The sequence below is a fragment of the Salvelinus fontinalis genome, chromosome 14 (assembly GCF_029448725.1).
Source record: "Salvelinus fontinalis isolate EN_2023a chromosome 14, ASM2944872v1, whole genome shotgun sequence".
NCBI classification, from domain to species: domain Eukaryota; kingdom Metazoa; phylum Chordata; class Actinopteri; order Salmoniformes; family Salmonidae; genus Salvelinus; species Salvelinus fontinalis.
This window is the reverse complement of record NC_074678.1, coordinates 14,408,509-14,423,285: the sequence shown is the minus strand read 5'-3', so window position 1 is coordinate 14,423,285 and position 14,777 is coordinate 14,408,509.

Below are 14,777 nucleotides of genomic sequence, written 5' to 3'. Positions count from 1 at the left end.
ACGGAAGGTAAAGAGAGAGAGACGGAAGGTAAAGAGAGAGAGAGACGGAAGGTAAAGAGAGAGAGACGGAGGTAAAGAGAGAGAGACTGATGGGAAAGAGAGAGAGACGGAAGGGAAAGAGAGAGAGACGGAGGTAAAGAGAGAGAGAGACGTGAGGGAAAGAGAGAGAGACGTGAGGGAAAGAGAGAGAGACGGGAGGGAAAGAGAGAGAGACGGAGGTAAAGAGAGAGAGACTGAAGGGAAAGAGAGAGAGACGGAAGGGAAAGAGAGAGAGACGGAGGTAAAGAGAGAGAGACGGAAGGGAAAGAGAGAGAGACGGAAGGTAAAGAGAGAGAGACGGAGGTAAAGAGAGAGAGACGGAAGGGAAAGAGAGAGAGACTGAAGGGAAAGAGAGAGAGACTGAAGGGAAAGTGAGAGATATGGAAGGGAAAGAGAGAGAGACGGAGGTAAAGAGAGAGAGACTGAAGGGAAAGAGAGAGAGACTGAAGGGAAAGAGAGAGAGACGGAAGGGAAAGAGAGAGAGAGACGGAAGGGAAAGAGAGAGAGACGGAGGTAAAGAGAGAGAGACGGAGGTAAAGAGAGAGAGACGGAAGGTAAAGAGAGAGAGAGAGACTGAAGGTAAAGAGAGAGAGAGAGACTGAAGGGAAAGAGAGAGAGAGAGAGAGACGGAAGGGAAAGAGAGAGAGAGACTGAAGGGAAAGAGAGAGAGACGGAAGGGAAAGAGAGAGAGACTGAAGGGAAAGAGAGAGAGACTGAAGGGAAAGAGAGAGAGACTGAAGGGAAAGAGAGAGAGACGGAAGGGAAAGAGAGAGAGACGGAAGGGAAAGAGAGAGAGACGGAAGGGAAAGAGAGAGAGACGGAAGGGAAAGAGAGAGAGACGGAAGGGAAAGAGAGAGAGACGGAAGGGAAAGAGAGAGAGACGGAAGGGAAAGAGAGAGAGACGGAAGGGAAAGAGAGAGAGACGGAAGGGAAAGAGAGAGAGACGGAAGGGAAAGAGAGAGAGACTGAAGTAAAGAGAGAGAGACGGAAGTAAAGAGAGAGAGACGGGAGGGAAAGAGAGAGAGACGGGAGGGAAAGAGAGAGAGACGGGAGGGAAAGAGAGAGAGACGGGAGGGAAAGAGAGAGAGACGGAAGGGAAAGAGAGAGAGACGAAGGGAAAGAGAGAGAGACTGAAGGGAAAGAGAGAGATACGGAAGGGAAAGAGAGAGAGACTGAAGGGAAAGAGAGAGAGACTGAGGTAAAGAGAGAGAGACGGAAGGGAAAGAGAGAGAGACGGAAGGGAAAGAGAGAGAGACGGAGGTAAAGAGAGAGAGACGGGAGGGAAAGAGAGAGAGACGGAAGGGAAAGAGAGAGAGACGGAAGGGAAAGAGAGAGAGACGGAGGTAAAGAGAGAGAGAGACGGAGGTAAAGAGAGAGAGAGACGGAAGGGAAAGAGAGAGAGACGGAAGGGAAAGAGAGAGAGACTGAAGGGAAAGAGAGAGAGACTGAAGGGAAAGTGAGAGAGACGGAAGGGAAAGAGAGAGAGACGGAGGTAAATTAGAGAGAGACGCGAGGGAAAGAGAGAGAGACGGAGGGAAAGAGAGAGAGACTGAAGGGAAAGAGAGAGAGACTGAAGGGAAAGAGAGAGAGACGAAGGGAAAGAGAGAGAGACTGAAGGGAAAGAGAGAGAGACTGAAGGGAAAGAGAGAGAGACTGAAGGGAAAGAGAGAGAGACGGAAGGGAAAGAGAGAGAGAGACGGAAGGGAAAGAGAGAGAGAGACGGAAGGGAAAGAGAGAGAGAGACGGAAGGTAAAGAGAGAGAGACGGAAGGTAAAGAGAGAGAGAGACGGAAGGTAAAGAGAGAGAGAGACGGAAGGGAAAGAGAGAGAGACGGAAGGGAAAGAGAGAGAGACGGAAGGGAAAGAGAGAGAGAGACGGAAGGGAAAGAGAGAGAGACGGAAGGGAAAGAGAGAGAGACGGAAGGGAAAGAGAGAGAGACGGAAGGGAAAGAGAGAGAGACGGAAGGGAAAGAGAGAGAGACGGAAGGGAAAGAGAGAGAGACGGAAGGGAAAGAGAGAGAGACGGAAGGGAAAGAGAGAGAGACGGAAGGTAAAGAGAGAGAGACGGAAGGGAAAGAGAGAGAGACGGAAGGTAAAGAGAGAGAGACGGAAGGTAAAGAGAGAGAGACGGAAGGTAAAGAGAGAGAGACGGAGGTAAAGAGAGAGAGACGGAAGGTAAAGAGAGAGAGACGGAGGTAAAGAGAGAGAGACTGACGGGAAAGAGAGAGAGACTGAAGGGAAAGAGAGAGAGACTGAGGTAAAGAGAGAGAGACGGAAGGGAAAGAGAGAGAGACGGAAGGGAAAGAGAGAGAGACGGAGGTAAAGAGAGAGAGAGACGGGAGGGAAAGAGAGAGAGACGGGAGGGAAAGAGAGAGAGACGGAAGGGAAAGAGAGAGAGACGGAAGGGAAAGAGAGAGAGACTGAAGGGAAAGTGAGAGAGACGGAAGGGAAAGAGAGAGAGACGGAGGTAAAGAGAGAGAGACGGAGGGAAAGAGAGAGAGACGGAGGTAAAGAGAGAGAGACGGAGGTAAAGAGAGAGAGACGGAAGGGAAAGAGAGAGAGACGGAAGGGAAAGAGAGAGAGACGGACGTAAAGAGAGAGAGACTGAAGGGAAAGTGAGAGAGACGGAAGGGAAAGAGAGAGAGACGGAGGTAAAGAGAGAGAGACGGAGGTAAAGAGAGAGAGAGACGGAGGTAAAGAGAGAGAGAGACGGAGGTAAAGAGAGAGAGAGACGGAGGTAAAGAGAGAGAGAGAAGGAAGGGAAAGAGAGAGAGAGACGGAAGGGAAAGAGAGAGAGACGGAAGGGAAAGAGAGAGAGACGGAAGGGAAAGAGAGAGAGACGGAAGGGAAAGAGAGAGAGACTGAAGGGAAAGAGAGAGAGACTGAAGGGAAAGTGAGAGAGACGGAAGGGAAAGAGAGAGAGACGGAGGTAAAGAGAGAGAGACGCGACGGAAAGAGAGAGAGACGGAAGGGAAAGAGAGAGAGACGGAGGGAAAGAGAGAGAGACTGAAGAGAAAGAGAGAGAGACGGAAGGTAAAGAGAGAGAGAGACGGAAGGTAAAGAGAGAGAGACGGAGGTAAAGAGAGAGAGACTGAAGGGAAAGAGAGAGAGACTGAAGGGAAAGAGAGAGAGACGGAAGGGAAAGAGAGAGAGACTGAAGGGAAAGAGAGAGAGACGGAAGGGAAAGAGAGAGAGACGGAGGTAAAGAGAGAGAGAGACGTGAGGGAAAGAGAGAGAGACGTGAGGGAAAGAGAGAGAGACGTGAGGGAAAGAGAGAGAGACGGAAGGGAAAGAGAGAGAGACGGAGGTAAAGAGAGAGAGACTGAAGGGAAAGAGAGAGAGACGGAAGGGAAAGAGAGAGAGACGGAGGTAAAGAGAGAGAGAGACTGAAGGGAAAGAGAGAGAGACGGAAGGGAAAGAGAGAGAGACGGAGGTAAAGAGAGAGAGACGAAGGGAAAGAGAGAGAGACGGAAGGGAAAGAGAGAGAGACGGAGGTAAAGAGAGAGAGAGACTGAAGGGAAAGAGAGAGAGACGGAGGTAAAGAGAGAGAGACGGAGGTAAAGAGAGAGAGACGGAAGGGAAAGAGAGAGAGACGGAGGTAAAGAGAGAGAGACTGAAGGGAAAGAGAGAGAGACGGAGGTAAAGAGAGAGAGACGGAGGTAAAGAGAGAGAGACGGAAGGGAAAGAGAGAGAGACTGAAGGGAAAGAGAGAGAGACTGAAGGGAAAGAGAGAGAGACGGAAGGGAAAGAGAGAGAGACGGAAGGGAAAGAGAGAGAGACGGAAGGGAAAGAGAGAGAGACGGAAGGGAAAGAGAGAGAGACGGAAGGGAAAGAGAGAGAGACGGAAGGGAAAGAGAGAGAGACGGAAGGGAAAGAGAGAGAGACGGAAGGGAAAGAGAGAGAGACGGAAGGGAAAGAGAGAGAGACGGAAGGGAAAGAGAGAGAGACGGAAGGGAAAGAGAGAGAGACGGAAGGGAAAGAGAGAGAGACGGGAGGGAAAGAGAGAGAGACGGGAGGGAAAGAGAGAGAGACGGGAGGGAAAGAGAGAGAGACGGAAGGGAAAGAGAGAGAGACGGAAGGGAAAGAGAGAGAGACGGAAGGGAAAGAGAGAGAGACGGAAGGGAAAGAGAGAGAGACGGAAGGGAAAGAGAGAGAGACGCAGGTAAAGAGAGAGAGACGCGAGGGAAAGAGAGAAAGAAGGGAGGGAAAGAGAGAGAGACGGAGGGAAAGAGAGAGAGACTGAAGGGAAAGAGAGAGAGACGGGAGGGAAAGAGAGAGAGACGGGAGGGAAAGAGAGAGAGACGGGAGGGAAAGAGAGAGAGACGGAAGGGAAAGAGAGAGAGACGGAAGGGAAAGAGAGAGAGACGGAAGGTAAAGAGAGAGAGACGGAAGGTAAAGAGAGAGAGACGGAAGGTAAAGAGAGAGAGACGGAGGTAAAGAGAGAGAGACGGAAGGTAAAGAGAGAGAGACGGAGGTAAAGAGAGAGAGACTGACGGGAAAGAGAGAGAGACTGAAGGGAAAGAGAGAGAGACTGAGGTAAAGAGAGAGAGACGGAAGGGAAAGAGAGAGAGACGGAAGGGAAAGAGAGAGAGACGGAGGTAAAGAGAGAGAGAGACGGGAGGGAAAGAGAGAGAGACGGAAGGGAAAGAGAGAGAGACGGAAGGGAAAGAGAGAGAGACGGAAGGGAAAGGGAGAGAGACTGAAGGGAAAGTGAGAGAGACTGAAGGGAAAGTGAGAGAGACGGAAGGGAAAGAGAGAGAGACGGAGGTAAAGAGAGAGAGACGGGAGGGAAAGAGAGAGAGACGGAGGTAAAGAGAGAGAGACGGAGGTAAAGAGAGAGAGACGGAAGGGAAAGAGAGAGAGACTGAAGGGAAAGAGAGAGAGACGGACGTAAAGAGAGAGAGACTGAAGGGAAAGTGAGAGAGACGGAAGGGAAAGAGAGAGAGACGGAGGTAAAGAGAGAGAGACGGAGGTAAAGAGAGAGAGTGACGGAGGTAAAGAGCGAGAGAGACGGAGGTAAAGAGAGAGAGAGACGGAGGTAAAGAGAGAGAGAGACGGAAGGGAAAGAGAGAGAGAGACGGAAGGGAAAGAGAGAGAGACGGAAGGGAAAGAGAGAGAGACGGAAGGGAAAGAGAGAGAGACGGAAGGGAAAGAGAGAGAGACTGAAGGGAAAGAGAGAGAGACTGAAGGGAAAGTGAGAGAGACGGAAGGGAAAGAGAGAGAGACGGAGGTAAAGAGAGAGAGACGCGACGGAAATAGAGAGAGACGGAAGGGAAAGAGAGAGAGACGGAGGGAAAGAGAGAGAGACTGAAGAGAAAGAGAGAGAGACGGAAGGTAAAGAGAGAGAGAGACGGAAGGTAAAGAGAGAGAGACGGAGGTAAAGAGAGAGAGACAGAAGGGAAAGAGAGAGAGACTGAAGGGAAAGAGAGAGAGACGGAAGGGAAAGAGAGAGAGACGGAGGTAAAGAGAGAGAGAGACGTGAGGGAAAGAGAGAGAGACGTGAGGGAAAGAGAGAGAGACGTGAGGGAAAGAGAGAGAGACGGAAGGGAAAGAGAGAGAGACGGAGGTAAAGAGAGAGAGACTGAAGGGAAAGAGAGAGAGACTGAAGGGAAAGAGAGAGAGACGGAAGGGAAAGAGAGAGAGACGGAAGGGAAAGAGAGAGAGACGGAGGTAAAGAGAGAGAGACTGAAGGGAAAGAGAGAGAGACGGAAGGGAAAGAGAGAGAGACGGAGGTAAAGAGAGAGAGAGACGTGAGGGAAAGAGAGAGAGACGTGAGGGAAAGAGAGAGAGACGTGAGGGAAAGAGAGAGAGACGGGAGGGAAAGAGAGAGAGACGGAGGTAAAGCGAGAGAGACTGAAGGGAAAGAGAGAGAGACGGAAGGGAAAGAGAGAGAGACGGAGGTAAAGAGAGAGAGAGACTGAAGGGAAAGAGAGAGAGACGGAAGGGAAAGAGAGAGAGACGGAGGTAAAGAGAGAGAGACGAAGGGAAAGAGAGAGAGACGGAAGGGAAAGAGAGAGAGACGGAGGTAAAGAGAGAGAGAGACTGAAGGGAAAGAGAGAGAGACGTGAGGGAAAGAGAGAGAGACGGAGGTAAAGAGAGAGAGACGGAGGTAAAGAGAAAGAGACGGAAGGGAAAGAGAGAGAGACGGAAGGGAAAGAGAGAGAGACGGAAGGGAAAGAGAGAGAGACGGAAGGGAAAGAGAGAGAGACTGAAGGGAAAGAGAGAGAGACGGAAGGGAAAGAGAGAGAGACGGAGGTAAAGAGAGAGAGAGACGTGAGGGAAAGAGAGAGAGACGTGAGGGAAAGAGAGAGAGACGTGAGGGAAAGAGAGAGAGACGGGAGGGAAAGAGAGAGAGACGGAGGTAAAGCGAGAGAGACTGAAGGGAAAGAGAGAGAGACGGAAGGGAAAGAGAGAGAGACGGAGGTAAAGAGAGAGAGAGACTGAAGGGAAAGAGAGAGAGACGGAAGGGAAAGAGAGAGAGACGGAGGTAAAGAGAGAGAGACGAAGGGAAAGAGAGAGAGACGGAAGGGAAAGAGAGACAGACGGAGGTAAAGAGAGAGAGAGACTGAAGGGAAAGAGAGAGAGACGTGAGGGAAAGAGAGAGAGACGGAGGTAAAGAGAGAGAGACGGAGGTAAAGAGAAAGAGACGGAAGGGAAAGAGAGAGAGACTGAAGGGAAAGAGAGAGAGACGGAAGGGAAAGAGAGAGAGACGGAAGGGAAAGAGAGAGAGACGGAAGGGAAAGAGAGAGAGACGGAAGGGAAAGAGAGAGAGACGGAAGGGAAAGAGAGAGAGACGGAAGGGAAAGAGAGAGAGACGGAAGGGAAAGAGAGAGAGACGGAAGGGAAAGAGAGAGAGACGGAAGGGAAAGAGAGAGAGACGGAAGGGAAAGAGAGAGAGACGGAAGGGAAAGAGAGAGAGACTGAAGGGAAAGAGAGAGAGACTGAAGGGAAAGAGAGAGAGACGGGAGGGAAAGAGAGAGAGACGGGAGGGAAAGAGAGAGAGACGGGAGGGAAAGAGAGAGAGACGGAAGGGAAAGAGAGAGAGACGGAAGGGAAAGAGAGAGAGACGGAGGGGAAAGAGAGAGAGACGGAGGTAAAGAGAGAGAGACGCGAGGGAAAGAGAGAGAGATGGGAGGGAAAGAGAGAGAGACGGAGGGAAAGAGAGAGAGACTGAAGGGAAAGAGAGAGAGACTGAAGGGAAAGAGAGAGAGACGGAGGTAAAGAGAGAGAGACGAAGGGAAAGAGAGAGAGACTGAAGGGAAGGAGAGAGAGACGGAAGGGAAAGAGAGAGAGAGATGGGAGGGAAAGAGAGAGAGACGGAGGGAAAGAGAGAGAGACTGAAGGGAAAGAGAGAGAGACGAAGGGAAAGAGAGAGAGACTGAAGGGAAGGAGAGAGAGACGGAAGGGAAAGAGAGAGAGAGATGGGAGGGAAAGAGAGAGAGACGGAGGGAAAGAGAGAGAGACTGAAGGGAAAGAGAGAGAGACTGAAGGGAAAGAGAGAGAGACGGAGGTAAAGAGAGAGAGACGGAGGTAAAGAGAGAGAGACGAAGGGAAAGAGAGAGAGACTGAAGGGAAGGAGAGAGAGACGGAAGGGAAAGAGAGAGAGAGACGGAAGGTAAAGAGAGAGAGAGACGGAAGGTAAAGAGAGAGAGAGACGGAAGGTAAAGAGAGAGAGAGACGGAAGGTAAAGAGAGAGAGAGACGGAAGGTAAAGAGAGAGAGAGACGGAAGGTAAAGAGAGAGAGACGGAAGGGAAAGAGAGAGAGACGGAAGGGAAAGAGAGAGAGACGGAAGGTAAAGAGAGAGAGACGGAAGGTAAAGAGAGAGAGACGGAAGGTAAAGAGAGAGAGACGGAAGGTAAAGAGAGAGAGACGGAGGTAAAGAGAGAGAGACGGAAGGTAAAGAGAGAGAGACGGAGGTAAAGAGAGAGAGACTGACGGGAAAGAGAGAGAGACTGAAGGGAAAGAGAGAGAGACTGAGGTAAAGAGAGAGAGACGGAAGGGAAAGAGAGAGAGACGGAAGGGAAAGAGAGAGAGACGGAGGTAAAGAGAGAGAGAGACGGGAGGGAAAGAGAGAGAGACGGAAGGGAAAGAGAGAGAGACGGAAGGGAAAGAGAGAGAGACGGAAGGGAAAGAGAGAGAGACGGAAGGGAAAGAGAGAGAGACTGAAGGGAAAGTGAGAGAGACTGAAGGGAAAGTGAGAGAGACGGAAGGGAAAGAGAGAGAGACGGAGGTAAAGAGAGAGAGACGGGAGGGAAAGAGAGAGAGACGGAGGTAAAGAGAGAGAGACGGAGGTAAAGAGAGAGAGACGGAAGGGAAAGAGAGAGAGACTGAAGGGAAAGAGAGAGAGACGGACGTAAAGAGAGAGAGACTGAAGGGAAAGTGAGAGAGACGGAAGGGAAAGAGAGAGAGACGGAGGTAAAGAGAGAGAGACGGAGGTAAAGAGAGAGAGTGACGGAGGTAAAGAGCGAGAGAGACGGAGGTAAAGAGAGAGAGAGACGGAGGTAAAGAGAGAGAGAGACGGAAGGGAAAGAGAGAGAGAGACGGAAGGGAAAGAGAGAGAGACGGAAGGGAAAGAGAGAGAGACGGAAGGGAAAGAGAGAGAGACGGAAGGGAAAGAGAGAGAGACTGAAGGGAAAGAGAGAGAGACTGAAGGGAAAGTGAGAGAGACGGAAGGGAAAGAGAGAGAGACGGAGGTAAAGAGAGAGAGACGCGACGGAAATAGAGAGAGACGGAAGGGAAAGAGAGAGAGACGGAGGGAAAGAGAGAGAGACTGAAGAGAAAGAGAGAGAGACGGAAGGTAAAGAGAGAGAGAGACGGAAGGTAAAGAGAGAGAGACGGAGGTAAAGAGAGAGAGACAGAAGGGAAAGAGAGAGAGACTGAAGGGAAAGAGAGAGAGACGGAAGGGAAAGAGAGAGAGACGGAGGTAAAGAGAGAGAGAGACGTGAGGGAAAGAGAGAGAGACGTGAGGGAAAGAGAGAGAGACGTGAGGGAAAGAGAGAGAGACGGAAGGGAAAGAGAGAGAGACGGAGGTAAAGAGAGAGAGACTGAAGGGAAAGAGAGAGAGACTGAAGGGAAAGAGAGAGAGACGGAAGGGAAAGAGAGAGAGACGGAAGGGAAAGAGAGAGAGACGGAGGTAAAGAGAGAGAGACTGAAGGGAAAGAGAGAGAGACGGAAGGGAAAGAGAGAGAGACGGAGGTAAAGAGAGAGAGAGACGTGAGGGAAAGAGAGAGAGACGTGAGGGAAAGAGAGAGAGACGTGAGGGAAAGAGAGAGAGACGGGAGGGAAAGAGAGAGAGACGGAGGTAAAGCGAGAGAGACTGAAGGGAAAGAGAGAGAGACGGAAGGGAAAGAGAGAGAGACGGAGGTAAAGAGAGAGAGAGACTGAAGGGAAAGAGAGAGAGACGGAAGGGAAAGAGAGAGAGACGGAGGTAAAGAGAGAGAGACGAAGGGAAAGAGAGAGAGACGGAAGGGAAAGAGAGAGAGACGGAGGTAAAGAGAGAGAGAGACTGAAGGGAAAGAGAGAGACGTGAGGGAAAGAGAGAGAGACGGAGGTAAAGAGAGAGAGACGGAGGTAAAGAGAAAGAGACGGAAGGGAAAGAGAGAGAGACTGAAGGGAAAGAGAGAGAGACGGAAGGGAAAGAGAGAGAGACGGAAGGGAAAGAGAGAGAGACGGAAGGGAAAGAGAGAGAGACGGAAGGGAAAGAGAGAGAGACGGAAGGGAAAGAGAGAGAGACGGAAGGGAAAGAGAGAGAGACGGAAGGGAAAGAGAGAGAGACGGAAGGGAAAGAGAGAGAGACGGAAGGGAAAGAGAGAGAGACGGAAGGGAAAGAGAGAGAGACGGAAGGGAAAGAGAGAGAGACGGAAGGGAAAGAGAGAGAGACGGAAGGGAAAGAGAGAGAGACGGAAGGGAAAGAGAGAGAGACGGAAGGGAAAGAGAGAGAGACTGAAGGGAAAGAGAGAGAGACTGAAGGGAAAGAGAGAGAGACGGGAGGGAAAGAGAGAGAGACGGGAGGGAAAGAGAGAGAGACGGGAGGGAAAGAGAGAGAGACGGAAGGGAAAGAGAGAGAGACGGAAGGGAAAGAGAGAGAGACGGAAGGGAAAGAGAGAGAGACGGAAGGGAAAGAGAGAGAGACGGAAGGGAAAGAGAGAGAGACGGAGGTAAAGAGAGAGAGACGCGAGGGAAAGAGAGAGAGATGGGAGGGAAAGAGAGAGAGACGGAGGGAAAGAGAGAGAGACTGAAGGGAAAGAGAGAGAGACTGAAGGGAAAGAGAGAGAGACGGAGGTAAAGAGAGAGAGACGAAGGGAAAGAGAGAGAGACTGAAGGGAAGGAGAGAGAGACGGAAGGGAAAGAGAGAGAGAGATGGGAGGGAAAGAGAGAGAGACGGAGGGAAAGAGAGAGAGACTGAAGGGAAAGAGAGAGAGACTGAAGGGAAAGAGAGAGAGACGGAGGTAAAGAGAGAGAGACGGAGGTAAAGAGAGAGAGACGAAGGGAAAGAGAGAGAGACTGAAGGGAAGGAGAGAGAGACGGAAGGTAAAGAGAGAGAGAGACGGAAGGTAAAGAGAGAGAGAGACGGAAGGTAAAGAGAGAGAGAGACGGAAGGTAAAGAGAGAGAGAGACGGAAGGTAAAGAGAGAGAGAGACGGAAGGTAAAGAGAGAGAGACGGAAGGTAAAGAGAGAGAGAGACGGAAGGTAAAGAGAGAGAGAGACGGAAGGTAAAGAGAGAGAGACGGAGGTAAAGAGAGAGAGACTGAAGGGAAAGAGAGAGAGACGGAAGGGAAAGAGAGAGAGACGGAAGGGAAAGAGAGAGAGACGGAGGTAAAGAGAGAGAGAGACGTGAGGGAAAGAGAGAGAGACGTGAGGGAAAGAGAGAGAGACGGGAGGGAAAGAGAGAGAGACTGAAGGGAAAGAGAGAGAGACGGAAGGGAAAGAGAGAGAGACGGAGGTAAAGAGAGAGAGACGGAAGGGAAAGAGAGAGAGACGGGAGGGAAAGAGAGAGAGACGGGAGGGAAAGAGAGAGAGACGGAAGGGAAAGAGAGAGAGACGGAAGGTAAAGAGAGAGAGACGGAGGTAAAGAGAGAGAGACTGACGGGAAAGAGAGAGAGACTGACGGGAAAGAGAGAGAGACTGAAGGGAAAGAGAGAGAGACTGAGGTAAAGAGAGAGAGACGGGAGGGAAAGAGAGAGAGAGACGGGAGGGAAAGAGAGAGAGAGACGGGAGGGAAAGAGAGAGAGACGGAAGGGAAAGAGAGAGAGACGGAAGGGAAAGAGAGAGAGACGGAAGGGAAAGAGAGAGAGACGGAAGGGAAAGAGAGAGAGACTGAAGGGAAAGTGAGAGAGACGGAAGGGAAAGTGAGAGAGACGGAAGGGAAAGAGAGAGAGACGGAGGTAAAGAGAGAGAGACGGGAGGGAAAGAGAGAGAGACGGGAGGGAAAGAGAGAGAGACGGAAGGGAAAGAGAGAGAGACGAAGGGAAAGAGAGAGAGACTGAAGGGAAAGAGAGAGAGACGGAGGTAAAGAGAGAGAGACGGAAGGGAAAGAGAGAGAGACGGAAGGGAAAGAGAGAGAGACGGAAGGGAAAGAGAGAGAGACTGAAGGGAAAGTGAGAGAGACGGAAGGGAAAGTGAGAGAGACGGAAGGGAAAGAGAGAGAGACGGAAGGGAAAGAGAGAGAGAGACGGAGGTAAAGAGAGAGAGAGACGGAGGTAAAGAGAGAGAGAGACGGAGGTAAAGAGAGAGAGAGACGGAAGGGAAAGAGAGAGAGACGGAAGGGAAAGAGAGAGAGACGGGAGGGAAAGAGAGAGAGACGGGAGGGAAAGAGAGAGAGACGGAAGGGAAAGAGAGAGAGACGAAGGGAAAGAGAGAGAGACTGAAGGGAAAGAGAGAGAGACGGAGGTAAAGAGAGAGAGACGGGAGGGAAAGAGAGAGAGACGGGAGGGAAAGAGAGAGAGACGGAAGGGAAAGAGAGAGAGACGAAGGGAAAGAGAGAGAGACTGAAGGGAAAGAGAGAGAGACGGAGGTAAAGAGAGAGAGACGGAAGGGAAAGAGAGAGAGACGGAAGGGAAAGAGAGAGAGACGGACGTAAAGAGAGAGAGACGGACGTAAAGAGAGAGAGACTGAAGGGAAAGAGAGAGAGACTGACGGGAAAGAGAGAGAGACTGAAGGGAAAGAGAGAGAGACTGAGGTAAAGAGAGAGAGACGGAAGGGAAAGAGAGAGAGACGGAAGGGAAAGAGAGAGAGACGGAGATAAAGAGAGAGAGACGGGAGGGAAAGAGAGAGAGACGGAAGGGAAAGAGAGAGAGACGGAAGGGAAAGAGAGAGAGACGGAAGGGAAAGAGAGAGAGACGGAAGGGAAAGAGAGAGAGGCTGAAGGGAAAGAGAGAGAGACTGAAGGGAAAGTGAGAGAGACGGAAGGGAAAGAGAGAGAGACGGAGGTAAAGAGAGAGAGACGGGAGGGAAAGAGAGAGAGACGGGAGGGAAAGAGAGAGAGACGGAAGGGAAAGAGAGAGAGACGGAAGGTAAAGAGAGAGAGACGGAGGTAAAGAGAGAGAGACTGACGGGAAAGAGAGAGAGACGGACGTAAAGAGAGAGAGACTGAAGGGAAAGTGAGAGAGACGGAAGGGAAAGTGAGAGAGACGGAAGGGAAAGAGAGAGAGACGGAAGGGAAAGAGAGAGAGAGACGGAGGTAAAGAGAGAGAGAGACGGAGGTAAAGAGAGAGAGAGACGGAAGGGAAAGAGAGAGAGAGACGGAAGGGAAAGAGAGAGAGACGGAAGGGAAAGAGAGAGAGACGGGAGGGAAAGAGAGAGAGACGGGAGGGAAAGAGAGAGAGACGGAAGGGAAAGAGAGAGAGACGAAGGGAAAGAGAGAGAGACTGAAGGGAAAGAGAGAGAGAGACGGAGGTAAAGAGAGAGAGACGGGAGGGAAAGAGAGAGAGACGGGAGGGAAAGAGAGAGAGACGGGAGGGAAAGAGAGAGAGACGAAGGGAAAGAGAGAGAGACTGAAGGGAAAGAGAGAGAGACGGAGGTAAAGAGAGAGAGACGGAAGGGAAAGAGAGAGAGACGGAAGGGAAAGAGAGAGAGACGGAAGGGAAAGAGAGAGAGACGGACGTAAAGAGAGAGAGACTGAAGGGAAAGAGAGAGAGACTGACGGGAAAGAGAGAGAGACTGAAGGGAAAGAGAGAGAGACTGAGGTAAAGAGAGAGAGACGGAAGGGAAAGAGAGAGAGACGGAGGTAAAGAGAGAGAGACGGGAGGGAAAGAGAGAGAGACGGAAGGGAAAGAGAGAGAGACGGAAGGGAAAGAGAGAGAGACGGAAGTAAAGAGAGAGAGACGGGAGGGAAAGAGAGAGAGACGGAAGGGAAAGAGAGAGAGACGGAAGGGAAAGAGAGAGAGACGGAAGGGAAAGAGAGAGAGACGGACGTAAAGAGAGAGAGACGGAAGGGAAAGTGAGAGAGACGGAAGGGAAAGTGAGAGAGACGGAAGGGAAAGAGAGAGAGACGGAAGGGAAAGAGAGAGAGAGACGGAGGTAAAGAGAGAGAGAGACGGAGGTAAAGAGAGAGAGAGACGGAGGTAAAGAGAGAGAGAGACGGAGGTAAAGAGAGAGAGAGACGGAAGGGAAAGAGAGAGAGACGGAAGGGAAAGAGAGAGAGACGGGAGGGAAAGAGAGAGAGACGGGAGGGAAAGAGAGAGAGACGGAAGGGAAAGAGAGAGAGACGAAGGGAAAGAGAGAGAGACTGAAGGGAAAGAGAGAGAGACGGAGGTAAAGAGAGAGAGACGGAAGGGAAAGAGAGAGAGACGGAAGGGAAAGAGAGAGAGACGGAAGGGAAAGAGAGAGAGACGGACGTAAAGAGAGAGAGACTGAAGGGAAAGTGAGAGAGACGGAAGGGAAAGTGAGAGAGACGGAAGGGAAAGAGAGAGAGACGGAAGGGAAAGAGAGAGAGACGGAAGGGAAAGAGAGAGAGAGAGACGGAGGTAAAGAGAGAGAGAGACGGAGGTAAAGAGAGAGAGAGACGGAAGGGAAAGAGAGAGAGACGGAAGGGAAAGAGAGAGAGACGGAAGGGAAAGAGAGAGAGACGGAAGGGAAAGAGAGAGAGACGGAAGGGAAAGAGAGAGAGACTGAAGGGAAAGAGAGAGAGACTGAAGGGAAAGTGAGAGAGACGGAAGGGAAAGAGAGAGAGACGGAGGTAAAGAGAGAGAGACGCGAGGGAAAGAGAGAGAGACGGGAGGGAAAGAGAGAGAGACGGAGGGAAAGAGAGAGAGACTGAAGGGAAAGAGAGAGAGACTGAAGGGAAAGAGAGAGAGACGGAGGTAAAGAGAGAGAGACGAAGGGAAAGAGAGAGAGACTGAAGGGAAGGAGAGAGAGACGGAAGGGAAAGAGAGAGAGAGACGGAAGGGAAAGAGAGAGACGGAAGGTAAAGAGAGAGAGAGACGGAAGGTAAAGAGAGAGAGAGACGGAAGGTAAAGAGAGAGAGAGACGGAAGGTAAAGAGAGAGAGACGGAAGGTAAAGAGAGAGAGAGACGGAAGGTAAAGAGAGAGGGACGGAGGTAAAGAGAGAGAGACTGAAGGGAAAGAGAGAGAGACGGAAGGGAAAGAGAGAGAGACGGAGGTAAAGAGAGAGAGAGACGTGAGGGAAAGAGAGAGAGACGTGAGGGAAAGAGAGAGAGACGGGAGGGAAAGAGAGAGAGACGGAGGTAAAGAGAGAGAGACTGAAGGGAAAGAGAGAGAGACGGAAGGGAAAGAGAGAG